Source organism: Schistocerca serialis, chromosome 10, assembly GCF_023864345.2.
Source record: "Schistocerca serialis cubense isolate TAMUIC-IGC-003099 chromosome 10, iqSchSeri2.2, whole genome shotgun sequence".
In the NCBI taxonomy this organism is placed as follows: domain Eukaryota; kingdom Metazoa; phylum Arthropoda; class Insecta; order Orthoptera; family Acrididae; genus Schistocerca; species Schistocerca serialis.
In genome coordinates, this window is record NC_064647.1 from 110,551,505 (window position 1) to 110,571,456 (window position 19,952).

At 41.0% G+C, this 19,952-nt stretch overlaps 2 non-coding genes across 2 annotated transcripts; both read right to left on the reverse strand.

Annotated features, from left to right (window-relative positions):
• Positions 1-259: 259 nt before the first annotated feature.
• On the reverse strand, positions 260-333 carry Trnat-ugu (transfer RNA threonine (anticodon UGU)). The gene has a single exon. It is a non-coding gene; the product is annotated as a tRNA-Thr (tRNA).
• Positions 334-2,350: 2,017 nt separating this feature from the next.
• Positions 2,351-2,425, reverse strand: Trnal-caa (transfer RNA leucine (anticodon CAA)). The gene has a single exon. It is a non-coding gene; the product is annotated as a tRNA-Leu (tRNA).
• Positions 2,426-19,952: the final 17,527 nt, after the last annotated feature.

Below are 19,952 nucleotides of genomic sequence, written 5' to 3' on the forward strand. Positions count from 1 at the left end.
CAGTAGGTACTGGGAGATGAAGAAGCTTGCACAGGATAGAGTAGAGTGTAGATCTGCCCCAAACCAGTCTTTGGACTGAAGACCACAACAACAACAACAACATTCCAATCTTTATATATGAAGACAGTAACTGTTCTTGGAAGAACATATACTGTTGATGACTGTGCAGCTTTTCCCTGGAATAAATGATGACTAACTGAAACCTTCAGCTGCCGCCAGATGTTGTTGTTATACCTTGATGTGGACAGCTGAAAATGTGTGCCCCAACCGGGACTCGAACCCGGGATCTCCTGCTTACATGGCAGACACTCTATCCATCTGAGCCACCGAGGACGCAGACGAATAGCGCGACTCCAGGAACTTATCCCCTGCACGCCTCCCATGAGACTCACATTCCCAACTGTCCACGATTCTACATATGTAATGTACCCTATAGACAGTTGCCCATCCACTCATTACTCGCGCACGCTTTGGCAATTCCCGTAATAGTTTGGTCAACCTGTGCGCATCTGCACAGACAAAGGTCAATGGCTGGGTAGCCTTTAACTATATATATGAAGACAGTAACTGTTCTCGAAAGAACGGATACTGTTGATGACCGTGCAGCTTTTCCCTGGAATAAATTATGACTAACTGAGACCCTCAGCTGATGATTAACGCGACTGTGACTGTTTTATCCACTGGCACACTTGTTTGATTGTAGGCCATTTTGAAGCTCCCTTTGGCATGAATTCATGTTGGGATCCGTTAGTACCATTCCTCTCTCATATACATTTTAAATGGTTTATTTATCTAGACATCAAGAGCTTGCAATTGTGAAGTAAGTCCTCCTGGAATCTGTTTCAATATATCATCTTCTAGTTTTGACCATCTTTCATTCAGTCCTCTGTTTACACATTTAGACTTCCTCATTTTGTTCAGTTCTCCTTTAATGGCCCATGAATTGTGAATGGTTTCTTCAGTTGCAGGAGGGCTGAAATGCTGCTCTTCTGCTCTGTTTACATGTTCTTCTAGATGTGCTATTACATTCAGTTTATGTTTAATTTATTATTTTCAGTCATGAAACTAGCTACTAACAAAAATATTATACTTTTACCAATAACACAAATCACTTTCATTTCCAGTTCACTGGCACTGTAGACTGCAATGTTGCATCATAGGCTAGACAGTGTTCTCGGTTTGTGATGGCAGGGCAGGGAGGAGACAGTCTTAGCAAGCTTGTGAATCCCCACAACTCATGTTCATTGCATTGGTGCACTGCTGCTGACAGCTGAATCCAATGTTGCCAGCTAGAGATAGGTTTCTGCAGCATTGATTATATGGACATTTTTAAGACTGGTGGGAATTTTAAATTGAACATTGGACATTTTTTGTTTACTAAATTCAAGTGTACAATGCACTTGAATTTTGCAAAGAAAATTGTGCATCTCATAGTTGATTAAATATGGTAATTCTGTTGTTTCATGGTTTTCGCATAGTCCTTGGCATGCTCCCATGGAATTGCTTCCTACATACACACATTCTCAGAAATTTATAAGACCTACAAGAGAGATTTGATAAGTTTGGTTCAAATCAAGAAAAAATGTTTGTTTCATAAAAAATTCACCTTACTTCTCAACATAGTGTCTTTTGAGCAATACATACTTTGTCCAGTCATCCTCGTCTTTTTCATCCCATCAGAAAAATGGGTTCTGCCAAGCTCCACAAGGTACTCGTTGACTGCAGCTATCACTTCCTCATTTGATGAAAATTTCTTCCCAACGAGCAAAAGTTTCAAGTTAGGGAACAGGAAGAAGTCACTTGGGGCTATTTTTTGGTGGGTAGGAAGGATGAGGAATCAATTCAAAGCCCAATTCGTGCACTTTCGGCATTTTTATCATTGATATGTGATTTGTTGCATTATCCTGGTGAAAGAGCACTTTTTTGAGTGTGAACTCTGGTTGTTTTCAGTCAAAGAAAATAAGGATGCGTGTAGGGAAAGGAAGAAAACGTACACAAAACTGATAAAGGAAAGTAAATCGCTGTGCAATGAAAACAATATATCAATCTCAACAAATATTGTTAAGACCATATGGTCTCTCATAAATGAAGAGAGGAAACATGCAGGTGTGAAAAACACTGATAACGTAACACTTGAGGTAAATGGGAGAGAACTCAGAGACGAACAAAATGCCAACAATCCTTTAAAAAAACATTATATTGAAGTTGTGGAAAAATTAATAAATCAAAATAATACTTCAAAAATAAATGCGGTAAACATTCCATATGAGACAAAATGACTATTCTTGACCCCAACTAATGGATCAGTAAACTAATTAAATGCTGAAACTTCCTGGCAGATTAAAACTGTGTGCCCGACCGAGACTCGAACTCGGGACCTTTGCCTTTTGCGGGCAAGTGCTCTACCAACTGAGCTACCGAAGCACGACACGCCCGGTACTCACAGCTTTACTTCTGCCAGTACCTCGTCTCCTACCTTCCAAACTTTACAGAAGCTCTCCTGCGAGATTGTCTTTGTCTTTAAATATGTCTGCTTGTGTCTGTATATGTGTGGATGGATATGTGTGTGTGTGAGAGTGTATACCTGTCCTTTTTTCCCCCTAAGGTAAGTCTTTCCGCTCCCAGGATTGGAATGACTCCTTATCCTCTCCCTTAAAACCCACATCCTTTCGTCTTTCCCTCTCCTTCCCTCTTTCCTGATGAGGCAACAGTTTGTTGCGAAAGCTTGAATTTTGTGTGTTTGTTTGTGTGTCTATCGACCTGCCAGCGCTTTCGTTCGGTAAGTCACATCATCTTTGTTTTTAGATATATTTTTCCCACGTGGAATGTTTCCCTCTGTGTCCCTTTTTCCCCCTAAGGTAAGTCTTTCCGCTCCCGGGATTGGAATGACTCCTTACCCTCTCCCTTAAAACTCACATCCTTAAGTCTTTCCCTCTCCTTCCCTCTTTCCTGACGAAGCAACTGTGGATTACGAAAGCTTGAAATTTGTGTGTGTGTTTGTGTTTGTTTGTGTGTCTATCGACGTGCCAGCACTTTCGTTTGATAAGTCACATCATCTTTGTTTATATATATATATATATATATATATATATATATATATATATATATATATATATATAAAAACAAAGATGATGTGACTTACCAAATGAAAGTGCTGGCAGGTCGACAGACACACAAACAAACACAAACATACACACAAAATTCAAGCTTTCGCAACAAACTGTTGCCTCATCAGGAAAGAGGGAAGGAGAGGGAAAGACGAAAGGATGTGGGTTTTAAGGGAGAGGGTAAGGAGTCATTCCAATCCCGGGAGCGGAAAGACTTACCTTAGGGGGAAAAAAGGACGGGTATACACTCGCACACACACACATATCCATATCCATGTACACAATACAAAAAATGTCTCAGTTCACTGTCCTGCTAGCCATCATGTACGATAGAAAAATTTCTTATTCTTAGAGATTAACACTGTCTTTTGGAATGGAATTCAAATCAAGAAGCATGTCATTAAAACAGAATACACTCAGATAGATCTTTTTGCAAAAAACTGGGTGTCTGTGGCTAAGCCACTTCTCTAGGAAAGTCCTTATTTTGAGATTGCTATTACCATAAGGTGTGCTGAAGAGTTTTTGTGAAGCTTGCAAGGCAATGGGAGAATTTAAGCTGTGCAGGCAGATTGTGAGTTGTATCTGAGTAGTTTGATTGGTAAAGTCATTACCCATTATGTGAGGTGGGTTGAAGTGCTGATCTGGTGCCATTTTCATCGATCAGAATTTCAGAAATTATGAGACAGAATTGCTGGCCAGTACTTAATTGGCTTCAGCAGGCAAGATATATAGTGCCATGCATAAACATATATAAATGAGACACACTGTAAAAAAAAGATCCTCCCCAGACTTGCCACATGGCAGGACACATACAGTGATGAGCTAAAACATTATGACCATCTACTTAATAGCTTGTATATCTGCATATCAGGGATCCAACAGTTTGTTGGTAGGTTTTTGGAGGTATGTGGCATTAGATTCCTATGCACAGGTCATGTTAATTCCCATAAATAACTGGCTGCTGATCTGTGCATACACTGATGGCACCTGATACCCACAAGGGTATCCAGATGGGTTCCAAAGGATTTACATCAGGTGAATTTTGTCTCCAAGACATCAAAGTGAGTTCAGTATAATGCTCCTCAGATGACTGTAGCACAGTTCTGGCTATGGGATACGGACAATGTACTGCTGAAAGACGACATCGCCATTGGCGAAGACATCAAGCATGGAGAGATGCAGGTGTTTCTCAGCTATCATCATGTCTCTGATTACTACCACAGGTCAAATGCAGGCACAGCAGAGTGTATCCTCTAGCATAATACTGCTCCCACCAGTCTATGTCCACAGTGTGCTGCACATTTTGAGCCTCCATTCACCTCCATGAGGCTGTTGTGGAGACCCCCAACAACTTAGTGTAGCAAAAATGTGATTTACCAAAAGAGCAGATACATTTCAGATCAACGGTCAAATCCTGATGGTCTCATGCCCACTGCAATCACAACTGATGATATTGTTGGATCAACATGTGGCATGTAGGGGTGGTCTGCTACAGAACTCCACGTTCAGCAATGTACGATGAATGGTGTGTTCTGAAGTACTTGTGTGTGTACCAGCAGTTTGCTCTTTTGGCAGAGATGCCACAGATCACCAACTCTCCTACTCTACAGAGCCTCCAAGCCCCATGTTCTGTGAAGAGTCATGGTCGTCCAACCATTTAGTGGTAGCTTCACTGTCCTCCTACCTCTTTCCCTGGATGCTCATGACAGCAAAATGTGAACATTTGACCAGCTTTGCTGTTTTCAAGTTTCTCATTCACAGGCCCTGTGTAACAGTAATCTGCCCTTTGTGAAAACTGGTTATCTCAGTGGATTTCTCCATTTGCAGCCAATATCTTCACTTGGGTGATCCCCCAGTGATGGCTGTTTGGCTTATATACTTTTGTTACTACATCACACACCTGAAGCTGCACCAGGCAGTATCCATCATCACAGTGGGCAGTAGTCACAATATTTTGGCTTATCAGTGTATGCAAAGCATCTAATAAATCACCACATCTAATTTCAGATTCTGATACCTTTTCTAATGCTCAATCCACTAGTGAGTTGAGTTAATAGCTGTTACTTTTATTCTGAGCTTCCTTGAATTTCAATTGGAAATTAATCTTGCAATAAAAATTACAAGAGAAAGCAGGTTTTAATAAACAGATTCCTGAAGTACTGAGTAACTGAAATCTGGGCTTGTGGTCCTTCAGATAAAAGTTGCAGAAAATGACAGCAGCCACTACAAATACTTGAAGTTTCAACTGGTTCCTTCTTCTGGCTTCTTCTTCATCATGGGTATGCAGAGATATAGTGTTAACCATTTTTGGTGGTTGGAACTCTGGTATAATGTAAGATATCTGCCAGCAAAAGTTGTGGCCAGTTTCCTGTGCCACAGCAGGTGTTCAACAGCCTCTGCTTCTCCCAGTAGTTAACAACAGGACTATATTTTAGAGATTGGAAGCCCACCAATGTGCAGTGACTCCGAGACCATAAAGACATGGAGTTCAACCATCCATGGACCCATTCTGCTTGCTTACATTGGTACTGAGTAGTGCTGTGAGATGACACTGATGCGGACACAAGTATGCTTTGCCCTTGCACATGCCACCTTGCACCTGGTCACAGTTCACCTGTTCATTAATTTGAGCAGAACAGTGTAATGTCATGCGCGGATGTCAACATTTTTAGTGTGTCTGTGTCACGTGTTGGCCAAACACTGTTAGCATCAGTCATGTGTTAAGAAATGACTGCAACCAAGCCATTTGTTACTTTGATTGTGATCTTGTGTGTTCAGTAGTGTCTCTCTTGAGTGATGGCATGTGTTCATGCTTTCTCTCCCAAGCACAACACTAATGTTGGTTTGATCTAGTAAACTCTATATTTTTTTATGCAGATACTATCAGTGTCTAGTTAAAGTCTCTATCACTGAAACATGTTTTCCTCTATATTTTGAAATTTCAGAGAAGGCTGTTCACAGCTCATTTTTTTGACTGCCTATTTTCACAATATATCCAACAGTTAATATTTAGCCAGTTTTTAAATTTGAGGTATAACCTCTATCCCTCAGTGTATTAATTAGTTAGGTTGTTAATTACTGACAATACATGAACCCTTGTTCATCAAATGCCACCCATAGTATCTGAAGATGGGTTTTAAAGGCTGAAACCAGTTATGATTGTATTGTAAAAAAGTGATTGCATCAGAAATAAAAAATAATACCTTACTACCTTTCTCAGCTTCCCCATAGTATCCTTCTCCTCCCGCTTGATGTCCTTTGTACTTCTGTGTGTGTCAGTTGGCAGCACTACCAATTCCACTTCATGGGCACAAGTAGTCACTAGCTATTCTGTCTCATAAATTATTAGTCTGATAGAGTTTCAGAAATATTTATTGTTTGCAAGACTTGCTACAATGTGACTTGTACACCTTTATTACTACCAATCTTACTTGATAGGATAATGTTTCAATTAGCTTTTGACATTTACCAAGCCCCAACTGCCTCATCGGATACTACTACTGGCAGAGTATTTATTGCTACTTTTCATATGTGACAGGACCACTGTACAGGATGTGCCTGGGAAAAACCACCCACACTCCACTGTCCAGCCTCCTGGTTCCAGAGGGAACGTGACACAGACAAACACAAAAAAGCAGCCCAGTTGTCCAGTAAGGAATGTGACAGGGGAAAAAACAAACAGTCTGCCCCCTGGTCCAGTTAGGAACACGACAAGGACAAACACAAACAATCAGCCTCTTGGTCCTGTTAGGAATGTTACACAGACAAACCCAACTGAGAAGCCTCAAGGACTAGACTTTATTGCACCAGGCCCAATCCTGAACCAGGAAGGTTGGCAGACACAGCTTCCTGGCCCTGGTGGGAAGGTTCCACACGGTGGTGACAAGCAGCCTTCAGCCTACGACATCAACCCATCGCACCGGCCAACACCAGAAGGCAACAGTGGAAGGTGAGTGCTACCTTGATATCAGCATCAAACTCTGCTGTCATATGTAAGATGGACTGTTTTGCCGAACCACGTCTCTCCACAGTAACTTTATCCAACATCATGATTATCACCTGCACTGCCCCTGCCATATATTTGCCACCTCTGCTACATATTTACTACTGCCACAACTCTGCCATCATTGTCACACCTGTGTTGCCACTGCCATGTTCTGCCACTGTTGACATGCCTTGCCACCATTGCCATCAGCCACTCAGTGCCTGCTGGTGGGCAAAAATCTACTCCAGCCTTTCTCCACAGATTGTGTACGTCAGTTATATGCATCTGTGTGGCTCCTGTATGTTTTCTAATCTACTACCTTGCACTCAGGTCATTTTCTTATACTTCTCTTACCTCTTGTGACTCCATAAAGAAATTATTTGGTCCAAATTCTATGTACACTGCCACAAAAAAAGTACACCCACAAAGGTGATATTGATTTCTATCTGTCACATGGGGGATAGTAGATGTATTGATAATAATTTAATGTCAGCTGGCAACAGATGGCACAGTGGCATAGCTCTCAGAGCCATTTGCTTTAATAGGGAATGCTTACAGCCAGAAGCGCCAGTGTGGTGCAAATGTGTGAAACAAGCAGGCAACCGTGTCACGGAGATACCACAGAGATGCAATCGTGCTTCCTTTAGCCAACTCAGCTAGTTTGAAAGGGGTCAAATTGTGGTTGGGTTGGGTTGTTTGGGAGAGGAGACCAGGCAGCAAGGTCATCGATCTCATTGGATTAGGGAAGGATGGGGAAAGAAGTCGGCCTTGTCCTTTCAAAGGAACCATCCTGACGTTTGCCTGGAGCGATTTAGGGAAATCACGGAAAACCTAAATCAGGATGGCCAGATGCGGGATTGAACAATTGTGGTCTTCTGAGAGGTGGGATGGTCCTTTCAGAGAATTGCCACACAAGATAGATGTGCAACATCAGGTGTGCAGTGATGCTAGTATCAGTGGTCATGTGAACATTATCACACTGTAGACAAGGTTCTGGATGTCCATGCAGCACAGGTGTCCACCGTGATCATTGTGAGGGTAGCAGTGGCAGGTTGCACAGCTACTGCATCACAGATAAGAGGGCTTGTGAGCTCTTACATGTCTATATAAACTGTTGCTAATTGGTTATGAACACTGGGTCTATGGGCACGCACAACTGTTACTCACCTTTCACAGCATCGACGTGCATGGCTTTACTGGTCAGAGGATCACTTGGAGGATGGAATGGCATGCCGTGGTCTTCAGCAATGAAAGTAGATTCTACCAGCATGCGAGCGATGGTCGTTTCCATGTACAACATAGATCTGATGAGCAGTCATGTAGAGTGCATTCGCGCAAGACACACTGGTCTCACTGCAGACCTTATGTTGATGTGTTGTTCCAACAAGGTAATACTCAATCACAAAATGCCTGTGAAACTCAATATGCTCTGCAAGACGTGCAGAAACTTCCCTGGCCAGCACAATCTCCACTCTCGTCTCCAGTCGAGCACATGTGGGATATGGTGGGATGACAGGTGATGCGTTTGACTTGTCAGCCAACAGCTCTTACAGAACTACAAGACAGGTCAAGCAGGCACGACATAATGTATCCCACGGCAGTATTTGCCATTTGTACGACTGACCGGATGCCAGAATCAGCACATGAATTCTGCCCATGGAGACTGGAACATGTACTAATATGCGTGGTTCAGTGTGAGTCGATACCTGGTACCTCAGAACTGCTTGTGCTATTGATCTGTAAAAATAATCATCATGTACTTCATATGCACTGTTGTGACATTAAATCTTGAGTGTATTGGAATCCCCTAAAAGGGTGTACTAATTTTTTTTTTCCTGGCATTGTATTTGCCAGGCTACATGCCTCTCCCAGATCCCCACTCAAATCTGTTTCTTAGCCATTCTTTTTTAACATTCCTGTCTCTCCTATTAAGTCACATTGTCATTTCTCCATTGTTCACTTAGCAGCCCTTTAGTTTTTAAATGTTTTTCAAATTGCAAGTCCATATTTCACTACCATAATACACACTGATTGCAGAATTCCTTTCTCAGACACATTTTCGGTTTAGTTTTTTTATTTTTACTCTCTGTTTGATTTCAACATGTTTGCCTATTTCTTTTGCTGTCCATCCAGACACTTTTTTGATCACCCTATATGCTAAAAACTCATCAACAACTGGGTCTATGATACCACTGTTTGTTGATTGTACATGATTTTGGTTTCATTATGATTGATTTTCAGTCCTGGTTTCAAATGTACTCTGTTCAGCCTTTCCATTAGTTGTTGTTATTACATACTCTAAAGGCAAAAGGTATAGTGTCATTAATGAATGTTAGGTCCCAGTTAGGTCCCATTCACCCAAATTCTATTTTTGTTTTCCCTGTTTAATTATCTACTGAAATACTTTTGTTAATATGATGTGTATATCTTACAGTACATTTGTTGAGTCAGTGCTGTGCTTCTCAAGGGCTCTTATGAAAATTGAGTTAAAAATATCTTAAATATGCTAAACACAAGAAAAGTGATAATTCACTCCCATTTCCCTGTTCAATAACTTAAAACTCTAAAACTGGTCATTGTGTTGTTTCCACTTTCAAGGGCATCCACATACAGGGGCAAGGGAGGACCATGTCCCCCTCTCCATAGCTCTCAGTGAAAGAAAAAAGATAGTTTAGTCAAGTGTTTTTATTTTATGAAAATGATTGAAAAGTCAGTATTACACAGGTTTTTAACAGGATCAGAACTGGAACTGGGAAGTCTTTCTTTCTCAACTCTTCTGGTAGGTCTCCCATGACCCATGGTTCTGGGCAACTTTTCCGATCTCTTCCCATTTGCTAAACTTCACCAGTCCTTTTCACTCATCTCTCTTCCTTCGACGTGCAGGTCGCCGAAGTGGCGTCAAATCGAAAGACCTGCACCAGGCGACCGGTCTACCCGACGGGAGGCCCTAGCCACACGACATTTCCATTTATCTCTCTTCCTTCCCCCTCAATTGGGCAACTCTTCCAATTTGCTAAACTTCACTAGTCCTTTATCACTCATCCCTCTTCCTTCCCCCTAAACCCTTCTGCCAGCAGAAGGAGCCACTAGCTCTGGAAGCTTGCACTTTTCTTTAACCCTTGTATGTGTGTTCCCCTGATGTTACTTCATGAGTAGACTTTTTTTTATCTAGCCAGTTATTTTATATTTTCAAAATCTGATTATTTGTGTTGTCTGTCTGCATATATTTATTTGTTACAGTGGCTCTGGAAGCAGACCTATGGGGTTCACACAGCAGCCTCCTTACAACCTCAATCCTCTCAGTCAACCACTGGGCAATGACACTCGCCTGCAGGAGAGAACAGTACCACTATTTCTTAAACACTGGAGACTCTGCCTACAGCTGACAAACACTAATTCTATAAGTTTTTTACATTTGTGCACATAAAATATATAAAATACACAATGGATCGAGACTGAATGATGTGCACTTCTAATTATGTGCAAAACAAAGAAGTCATTGGTTCCCATTCCCTCTCTCACATATTGATTTATGTTTCTTTCCCTCCCAATTCTACTGATAATCCTACCATTTACTACATCAATTATATACTGTAGCAAAACTACCATATCATAGTTATGGTAGAGCTCTTGTCAGGAAGTTTCGAAACACAGTGCATTGTGGTGTAAAGTGACCTCTAGTCCTGACTGTTGATGATGATCCTGCAAGGTAAAGAGGGGAAAAATGTGAAAAGTGGAAAATATGTGAGGAAAAAGCTTTTTTATTTAAACACTAAAACACACAGTATTGATGTTTCACAATAATAGTTATTTTATATTTTGCTGTGAAATGGTTTTAGGCTTTCTCAGAAATCATCAAACAATTTGAGATTTTTTATTTGTTTATGTACATTTGTGTTAGCTGTACTGATAGCTGAATCTTCTGAAATTTAATATTGGTGAAGATATGATATGCCTTTTTACATATTTTACGTATTCATGAATGAAAATAAGAAACAAGGCATAAGTTAATCAGTTACATGTTCCATACATCACATGCATGATAAATGTTATGATGTGGGATAAATCATCTGAGCAAGCAGAACAAATATTCAAAAAATGTTTAAATGGTTAAATGCTGATCATTTATGTTTTTTCTTCCTCTATAAATGTTATTTCTGTGCAATAATTCCTCTGTTATTAAGGATAATCATACTTAATCTATATTTATTTCAATACATAGTTTGCCAGAGCTTCATAGCTGCACATTTCATCCATTTCTGTACCAAAGTTAGATTACAATAGTATTCTACTTGTGAATATCTCTGTTACTCTCCAATTCAGATGAATTGTTGATAACAAATTTCACAAGTGAATTAATGCACTTTGAGGCTGTTGTAAGTATTACCAGCTTCTTAGAGACAATCAAAATCTTTCTTATATTTGTCTTTAGAAATTCTCATTGAAGAAAAATAATTTAAGTGAAATGTGGCCAGGAGAACACACCTACAAATTTTCACCTGTTTTGTAGATACCACTATCCTTCAAGCATTTCACCAAGGAAGCCTAAGGGCTGTGACTGCTATGTCGAGGCCAGAACAGCTGTGTGCAGATACAAGCTGAAGGATGGCCATATACCATCATGTGTAAGTTCAACAGTCCCTGCAGTGTTCATCAAGTCAAAGGAGATAGAACAGCTGCCCATTGATGCATTCAAGTTAGTGCTTATTTTGTAGTTGTTTACAAGTCTTACTCTTTATTTTATTTCTTGGCTCTTCTCCGAAAAAAATCACCCCGCTTTTTTCTCCCATGTGATGACTGCAGTATGCTGTGAGAAAAGGTATTAAATAAACATTCATGTGAACTCATATGGATTGTTGTTAAAGAGAACTGATATCTATACTAGCTTAAATAAGTTTAACTTTGAACTGCACTAAATGCATACATAGGTTGAGCCGGGTTATGTTGGATATATACAGTTCTTGCACAATGCACACATGGCATTTGAATTCAGAGGACACAATACATTACATGTATCTGATAGTAAGGAATTAGCAGCTTATGAATATTGCAAACCATGCCAGTGCTGAACATGTAAACTACTGCATGCAGGAAAGAGAACATAAAAAGTGACAAAATGTATTCAATACTGCAAGTCACTTCCTATCTGACCCACTGAAAATGAGAAATTTGAGGAATTCAAGAATCACAAATGTGGCACAAACTGCATGCAAGGAAGAAAACACAGAGTTATGAAAAACATTTCAGACAGTAACAGAATGGTGCTCGGACTCTTGTGACAAGTTCATTATTCAGTAATGAATGTGTATGATATGCAATGGTTCTAGTCTTCATCTATCCCATTTTTCTTTTCCAGACTTTATTTTGCTCACCTATTTGCTATAGTGTTATGTGTTCCTTCTGAGGACATCGTCATTGTTTGACATATTTAAATTCAGCAGAAAAGTATTTGGCCTAATACAGCAATGTAATGCTTGCAACTGTGCAACAAGCAACACATGATGTCTGTTTGATCCTCACTCGTTAATCATAGTATTTGTGGGAGCATGCAAATGAATAGTTGCGTGTGCACATTACAGGGGCAGTGGCAAAGACTCTAGTATGCACATAATCATTTACTCTTTGCTTTGTATTTGTTTTTGTCTCAGATGTTCTATGTTAATGTCTGGCTCATTGCTTCACAATAAAGTTGAACATTAAGAATACGAATGAGTCTATCATTAATAGAATGGAGCTACATAGTGGCTACAAAGTGGTGACCCCAAAGTCAAAAGAACATGTACGGCAAGAGGCAGAGGAGAAGGACAATGAAGGTACACTACAACATATGCCAAACGAGGAGCTCTACAGCACGATCAGTACACCGGCAGGGTACGCTGTGCAGTCAGGTTTGGGAGTTATGGAACGACGTTCAACACCACAGAATAGATTCAGTGGAGCAGGACAGTGATATTAGCAGGAAAAAATCTGTGGCCGGAACACATATACAAGAGGAAGATTCACTGGGACAATGCATGAATGTAAGCCTGCCGCCGTTCGTGGTGGATAAACCGGAACTTTGGTTCTCCACATTAGAACTGGCATTCATGCATAATTGGGTCACTGACAACCAGGAAAAGTTCATGATAGCGGTAAACAGTCTGAATACCAGGGCAGCGATATGGGTTGAAGAGATAATTAGACAGCCACCGGAAACACAGCAATATACTACATTGACGGGCTTTTTAATAAGCCAGCTTACTAAACCACTAGGTCAAAGAATCCGCCAGGTGTTGCAAGGTGAACATAGAGGCGACAGAATTCCCTCCAAATATTGGAGGCATTTGTGTGGAATCATGATGGAAAATGAATTTTCAAACACTACACTTCATTCTGTTTGGGCAGCACAGCTTCTGTCTGCAGTGAGAGCAGTTGTGGCTGTGAATGACGGATATTATATACAAGCACTACTCCAACTCGTCGACAGGATCATGTGATGACTGAACCAACAAATTCTCTCAGTATAGCAAAGGTGGCAGAGATGATGGAAGAATACGAAGTGGTGTCGATTAATAAGCAGTGGCGCGCTGTTACTGGTACACAGCTTCAAAAACTCAAGGAGCAGCTAGATGGGCTGCAGAGGCAGATGGAGGCATTGATAGCTACCAGTTCGGAGGTCCTGCCAACACATAAGGACAGCAGAGATGCCGGGAAGGAGCAGTTGTGTTGGTATCATCAATGATTCGGGGAGTGAGCCTCAAAGTGCATATTGCCGAGCAGTCACACTCACCCCATAAATAACAAGGAGACTGCAAGTACAGATGTTTCTTTATTGACAGTATCTCAGCAATTTTATGTTCAGGATGTGATGGCTTCGTGTTATTACTTGATAGACACGGGGTCTGATGTCATCATGTGGCCAAAGTGGAAATGTACTTCCCTCAGTGACAGCACATTGTTTTGCCTCAAGGCTGCAAATAAACAGCCCATAATGACGTATGGCAGTTGTGTTAAAGAAGTGAATTTAGGACCTAGTATTATTTGTCATTGGACTTTTGTCATTGCAGATGTGGCAGAGTGCATATTAGGAGCAGATTTTCTATATGCATTCGGTATTGCAGTGGACATTCAGTTATCACAGCTTAGAAGGGGCAAAGAGGTGGTGCACGGTCATGTAGGAATAATCACAGAAAAGGTACACGGTTCAGTTGGAGTGACAGAAGTATGCCGACTTAGAGAACCGTCAGCACAGCCAATAGCCATAGTGGCCCATCATACAGTTCACCACATAAACACCGTGCCCGGGCCTCTGGTCTCCCTCAGACTGAGAAGGTTGGCCCCAGACAGATTTGCAGACACAAAAGCTGAGTTCGAAGAGATGTTGGAAATGGAAGTGATACAAAGATCTGATAGTGCATGGGCCTCGCCTTTACATTTAGTGTGGAAGAAAGACAGAAGTTGGAGACCTTGTGGTGATTATAAGTTGTTGAATACCCATACGGTACCTGATCGGTATCTGGTTCCCAACATTCGCGACTTTACAAATAAACTCACCGGAGCTGAATGTTTCAGTGTAGTCGACAGTAAAAAAGCATACCACAAAATAATGGTGACTGACAGTGACATACCGAAGACAGCAGACACTACACCTTTCAGTCTGTTCGAGTTTTTACGCATGCCATTTGCTTTAAAAAACGCTGCACAGATATGGCAATGTTTCATCGATGAGGTGCTGTGAGGGCTAGATCTCACATTCACCTACTTAGACAATATACTGGTGTTCTCAGTGACAGCAGCCCTCCACGAAGAGCACCTCTGGACAGTTTTTGAGAGGCTACGTACTTATTGTGTAGTGGTGAATGACACCAAGTGCAGTGTGCATAAAGATCTGGTGACTTACCTAGGTCATACAGTCTCAGCAACTGGCATCCATCCTTTGCAGGAGAAGGCAGCAGATGCCTTGCCCGTTAGATTTGCAACAGTTGCGGAGGTTCCTAGGTGTTTTAAATTTTTGCTGCAGACATCTGCCAGGAGCTGCGGCTTTACAAGTGCCACTCACGGAGGCTTTGGCGGGCACAAACACAGGGAAAAATCAGAAGCTACAATGGACATCAAGCATGCAGTGTGCATTCGAGAGGATCAAGGATAGCCTAAAGCAAGCAGTTTTACTAGCTCACCCAGAGAAAGATGCGAAGCTAGCTATTGTTGTTGACGCAAGTCAGGTGGTGATTGGGGCAGCGCTGCATCAGTGGACTGTTGGTCACTGGTAGCCTTTAGGATTCTTCTCCAAGAAACTCAGACCCACAGCGGAATTGGGGTGCATATGATAGAGAGCTGCTGGCCTTACGTGGAAGCCAGACCATTTACATTGTTTACAGATCACAAACCACTCACTTTCCCATTCTGCAAGCGTACAGATACTTTGTCACCTAAACAATTCAAGCAACTGGATATATAAGCCAGTTCACTACTGATTTATGATATATTAATGGGGCAGAGAATATGGTGGCAGATTACTTCTCACGAGTTGCGGCAATAAAGTATTCAGTGAACAATGGCGAGAGAGCAGAAGGATGATGCACAACTGCAAGTTTTTTGGCAGAACATGCCCACCGGGTTGAAGTTAAGAAAACTGTGTCTGAAAGGTGAGACAATAAGGTTATGGTGCGATACCTCACAGGGACGGCCTAGACCTTTTGTGCCGGAGAGTTTGTGCTGGGAAGTATTCAAAGTGTTACATGGTTTGTCTCATCTGGGACCCCGAGAGAGTGTAAAATTAATGACAGAGTGTTTTGTGTGGCTAGGAATTAAGAGAGACTGTCGGGAGTGGGAGGAGATGTGTCTGGATTGTCAGCGATGTAAAATGGGATGCCATGTGAAGAAGCCAGTGGGTACAGTTGACGCGCCAACTGGTCATTTTGAACATGTGCATCTGGATATTGTTGGACTGTTGCCAATGTCTGAAGGCTATCGGTATCTATTGATGGCAATTGATAGATTTATGAGATGGGCAGAAGCAACCCCCATTTCAGACATATCAGCAGAGACAGTCAGTCAGGTGTTCTTGATGACGTGGATAGCATGATTTGGATGTCCGATACATGTCACAATGGACCAAGGAAGACAGTTCGAATCCTCCTCATTCCTGGAGCTGGAAAACATGTGCAGGTTCCGCCGTCACCGTACCACAAGTTATCATCCAGAAAGCAACAGCATGGTAGAGTGGTGGCACGGAAAACTTAAGGCCACGTTAATGTGCCATGGTGAGAATTGGTCAGCAGCATTGCCACTAGTGTTACTAGGCTTATGTACTGTTTTCAAACCTGACCTCGGAGCATCCACAGCGGAATTAGTATACGGGGAAACCTTACGGTGACACGGCATGATGTTAGGCTGTCGTTCGTACATCGAGAATTGAGCAAATGCTCACATGTAATGTTGCGAACCGATGCAGTCAGAACTCCATTGCAGCCACCATATATGGGACCTTATAAAGTACTACACCGTACGGACCAGGCCATGACTATCTTAGTTCACGATAACAGTGTTACTGTGTCAATAGACCGGGTGAAGCCAGCTCACTAACTGCTAGAAGATGTAAGACAAGAAGAGGTGGCAGGCCTGCAGCAAGACGGGGGGCCCCTACAGGTTGCAACAGATGGTAGGACAGTAAGCTGGATGAAGCCACAAGAGGACACGATGTTGGAGGAAGTACAACCAGAAATTCGCACAAGAGCCAGGCGAAGGGTCCAGTACAAGTTTCTGCACATTCCTAGAGCTCCACTCTTCAGGGAGGGGGCTGTGTGGGAGCACGCAGACGAATGGTTGTGTGTGCACAGTACAGGGGCAGCAGCAAAGACTCTAGTGTGCACATAATCATTTACTCTTTTTGCTTTGTGTTTGTTTTTGTCTCAGATGTTCTATGTTAATGTCTGGCTCATTGCTTCACAATAAAGTTGAACATTAAGAATACGAATGAGTCTATCATTAATAGAATGGAGCTACATAGTGGCTACATTTTGAATAATCTTACTGAGCTGTCTTAAGTGTGTAATCAACAACATTTTTGCCCTGACTCAATTTAAAACTATTAATTAATCAGTTTATCCTGTTCTCAGTGTGGATAGAAAATTATATATTGAAATTTTTTGTGCAGAAGTTCTACTTCAGTTTCTTCACTTTTAAAGAGTACCTATATAATGAAGAAAGTAATTTTGGTAATTAATATTCAGAACCTATCAATTATCCTTTAATAAAATTTTCATTTTAATTGATTGGGAACAATGGAGCAAAAGGACGTTGTTGATAAAATCTCAAGGCACGCTGTTATTCGTCAAAGTTTCTTTGTCTTTAAATATGTCTGCTTGTGTCTGTATATGTGTGGATGGATATGTGTGTGTGTGCGAGTGTATACCCGTCCTTTTTTCCCCCCTAAGGTAAGTCTTTCTGCTCCCGGGATTGGAATGACTCCTTACCCTCTCCCTTAAAACCCACATCCTTTCGTCTTTCCCTCTCCTTCCCTCTTTCCTGATGAGGCAACAGTTTGTTGCGAAAGCTTGAATTTTGTGTGTATGTTTGTGTTTGTTTGTGTGTCTATCGACCTGCCAGCGCTTTTGTTCGGTAAGTCACCTCATCTTTGTTTTTATATATAATTTTTCCCACGTGGAATGTTTCCTTCTATTATATATATATATATATATATATATATATATTGGTCTTTAAATATGTCTGCTTGTGTCTGTATGTGTGGATGGATATGTGTGTGTGTGCGAGTGTATACCTGTCCTTTTTTCCCCCTAAGGTAAGTCTTTCCGCTCCCGGGATTGGAATGACTCCTTACCCTCTCCTTTAAAACCCACTTCCTTTCGTCTTCCCCTCTCCTTCCCTCTTTCCTGATGAGGCAACAGTTTGTTGCGAAAGCTTGAATTTTGTGTGTATGTTTGTGTTTGTTTGTGTGTCTATCGACCTGCCAGCGCTTTTGTTCGGTAAGTCACCTCATCTTTGTTTTTATATATAATTTTTCCCACGTGGAATGTTTCCTTCCATTGTATATATATATATATATATATATATATATATATATATATATATATATAACAGAAAAAGGCAATATTCACTTCTAATATATATATATATTAGAAGTGAATATATAAACAAAGGCTGGGGTAAGGAGGAGGCTGGAGCAAGGGGGAGGGATAGTAGGGTAGAGGTGGTGGACAGTACAGTGCTGCTAGGGAACACCCACGGACAAGGGAGCCATGAGGTAAGGGGTTTGGAGCATATATATATATATATATATATATATATATATATATATATATATATATATATATATATATATATATATATATATATATATATATATATTAGAAGTGAATATTGCCTTTTTCTGTTTATTTGTTTTTGTATCTTTTATAACTTATAAAGGAGAAAAATTTGATAATTCTATTAAAAATAATAATGAATAATAAGTGTCTAGTGTTTATATTCCTCATATGAACTGAAATATGACAGGACTGGAGCAAAATACTGTTTGAGATGGAATGAGAATACATTGCAACTAACATATGAGACCATATGCAGGTACAGAAATGTGAAATAAGATTTCTGTCAAGTTTAAGGAATTTGTATTTTCACTATAGTTTTTTGTTGATGAATAAAGTGAAAGATTGTAAAGATTGTGTTTTGATGCCTTAATTTTTTGTTTCCTTTATTTCTGTGATATCTGACCACCCCCTTCTCCCTCCAACTCTTCTATCATGGCAAGTGACATGAACTGTTTATTTCACAGGTGTAGTGTAATAGTACTGAGGTGTTAAATGTTGATAATTCTTTGGGAATCACCACAATATTGTACTCAGGAAATGTTGACAACATTTCATGACATCTTTAAAAAAACTGATAATAAATGAAATATTGTGTACTATTTCAAAAACAAACTGAATTTTAACACGATGTGAAGCACCACCCCAAAAAAGTTTGCGTGAGTTCACAGTTATTTCCTATGGGAAATATGGTGTGCCATTAGTATTCACCGCAATATATTTTGATTAGTAAATATACTGCATAATGTAAGAGGACTGACATACATTCAGAGCAGAATTAGAATGTTAAGTGTTGTTGTCTTCTATCATTAATGTTTTCATGTTTCTAGATATCAAATGTTGTGAATGTCAGATATTCAATACTCAAACAATGGAAACTCCAGGATGGAATGTAACAATATTATGAAAAGGAAAGTTGCTACTCACCATATAGCAGAGATGATGAGACGCAGATAGGCAAAACAAAAAGACTGTTACAAATAAAGCTTTCAGCCCGTAAGGCCTTCGTCTCACACACACACACACACACACACACACACACACACACACACACACACACTTGCTACTCACCATATAGCAGAGATGATGAGACGCAGATAGGCAAAACAAAAAGACTACACACACACACACACACACACACACACACACACTCTCTCTCTCTCTCTCTCTCTCTCTCTCTCTCTCTGTGAGCGGAAGTACCAGTGCATGATGGGAGTGCCGATTGGCTGGGGTAAGGAGGAGGCTGGAGCAAGGTGGAGGGATAGTAGGGTAGAGGTGGTGGACAGTACAGTGCTGCTAGGGAACACCCAGGGACAAGGGAGCCATGAGGTAAGGGGTTGGGAGCAGGGGGTTGTGTAGGGATGGATGAGTATATTGTGTAAGTGTGGTGGACGGCGTAATACCACTGTGGGAGGGGTGGGTAGGATTGTGGGTAGGACATTTCTCATTTCAGGGCATGATGACAGGTACACAAAACCCTAGCGCAGAATATAATTCAGCCGCTCCAGTCATGGGTGATACTGAGTTATTAGGGGACTGCTCCTCTGTGGCCAAACA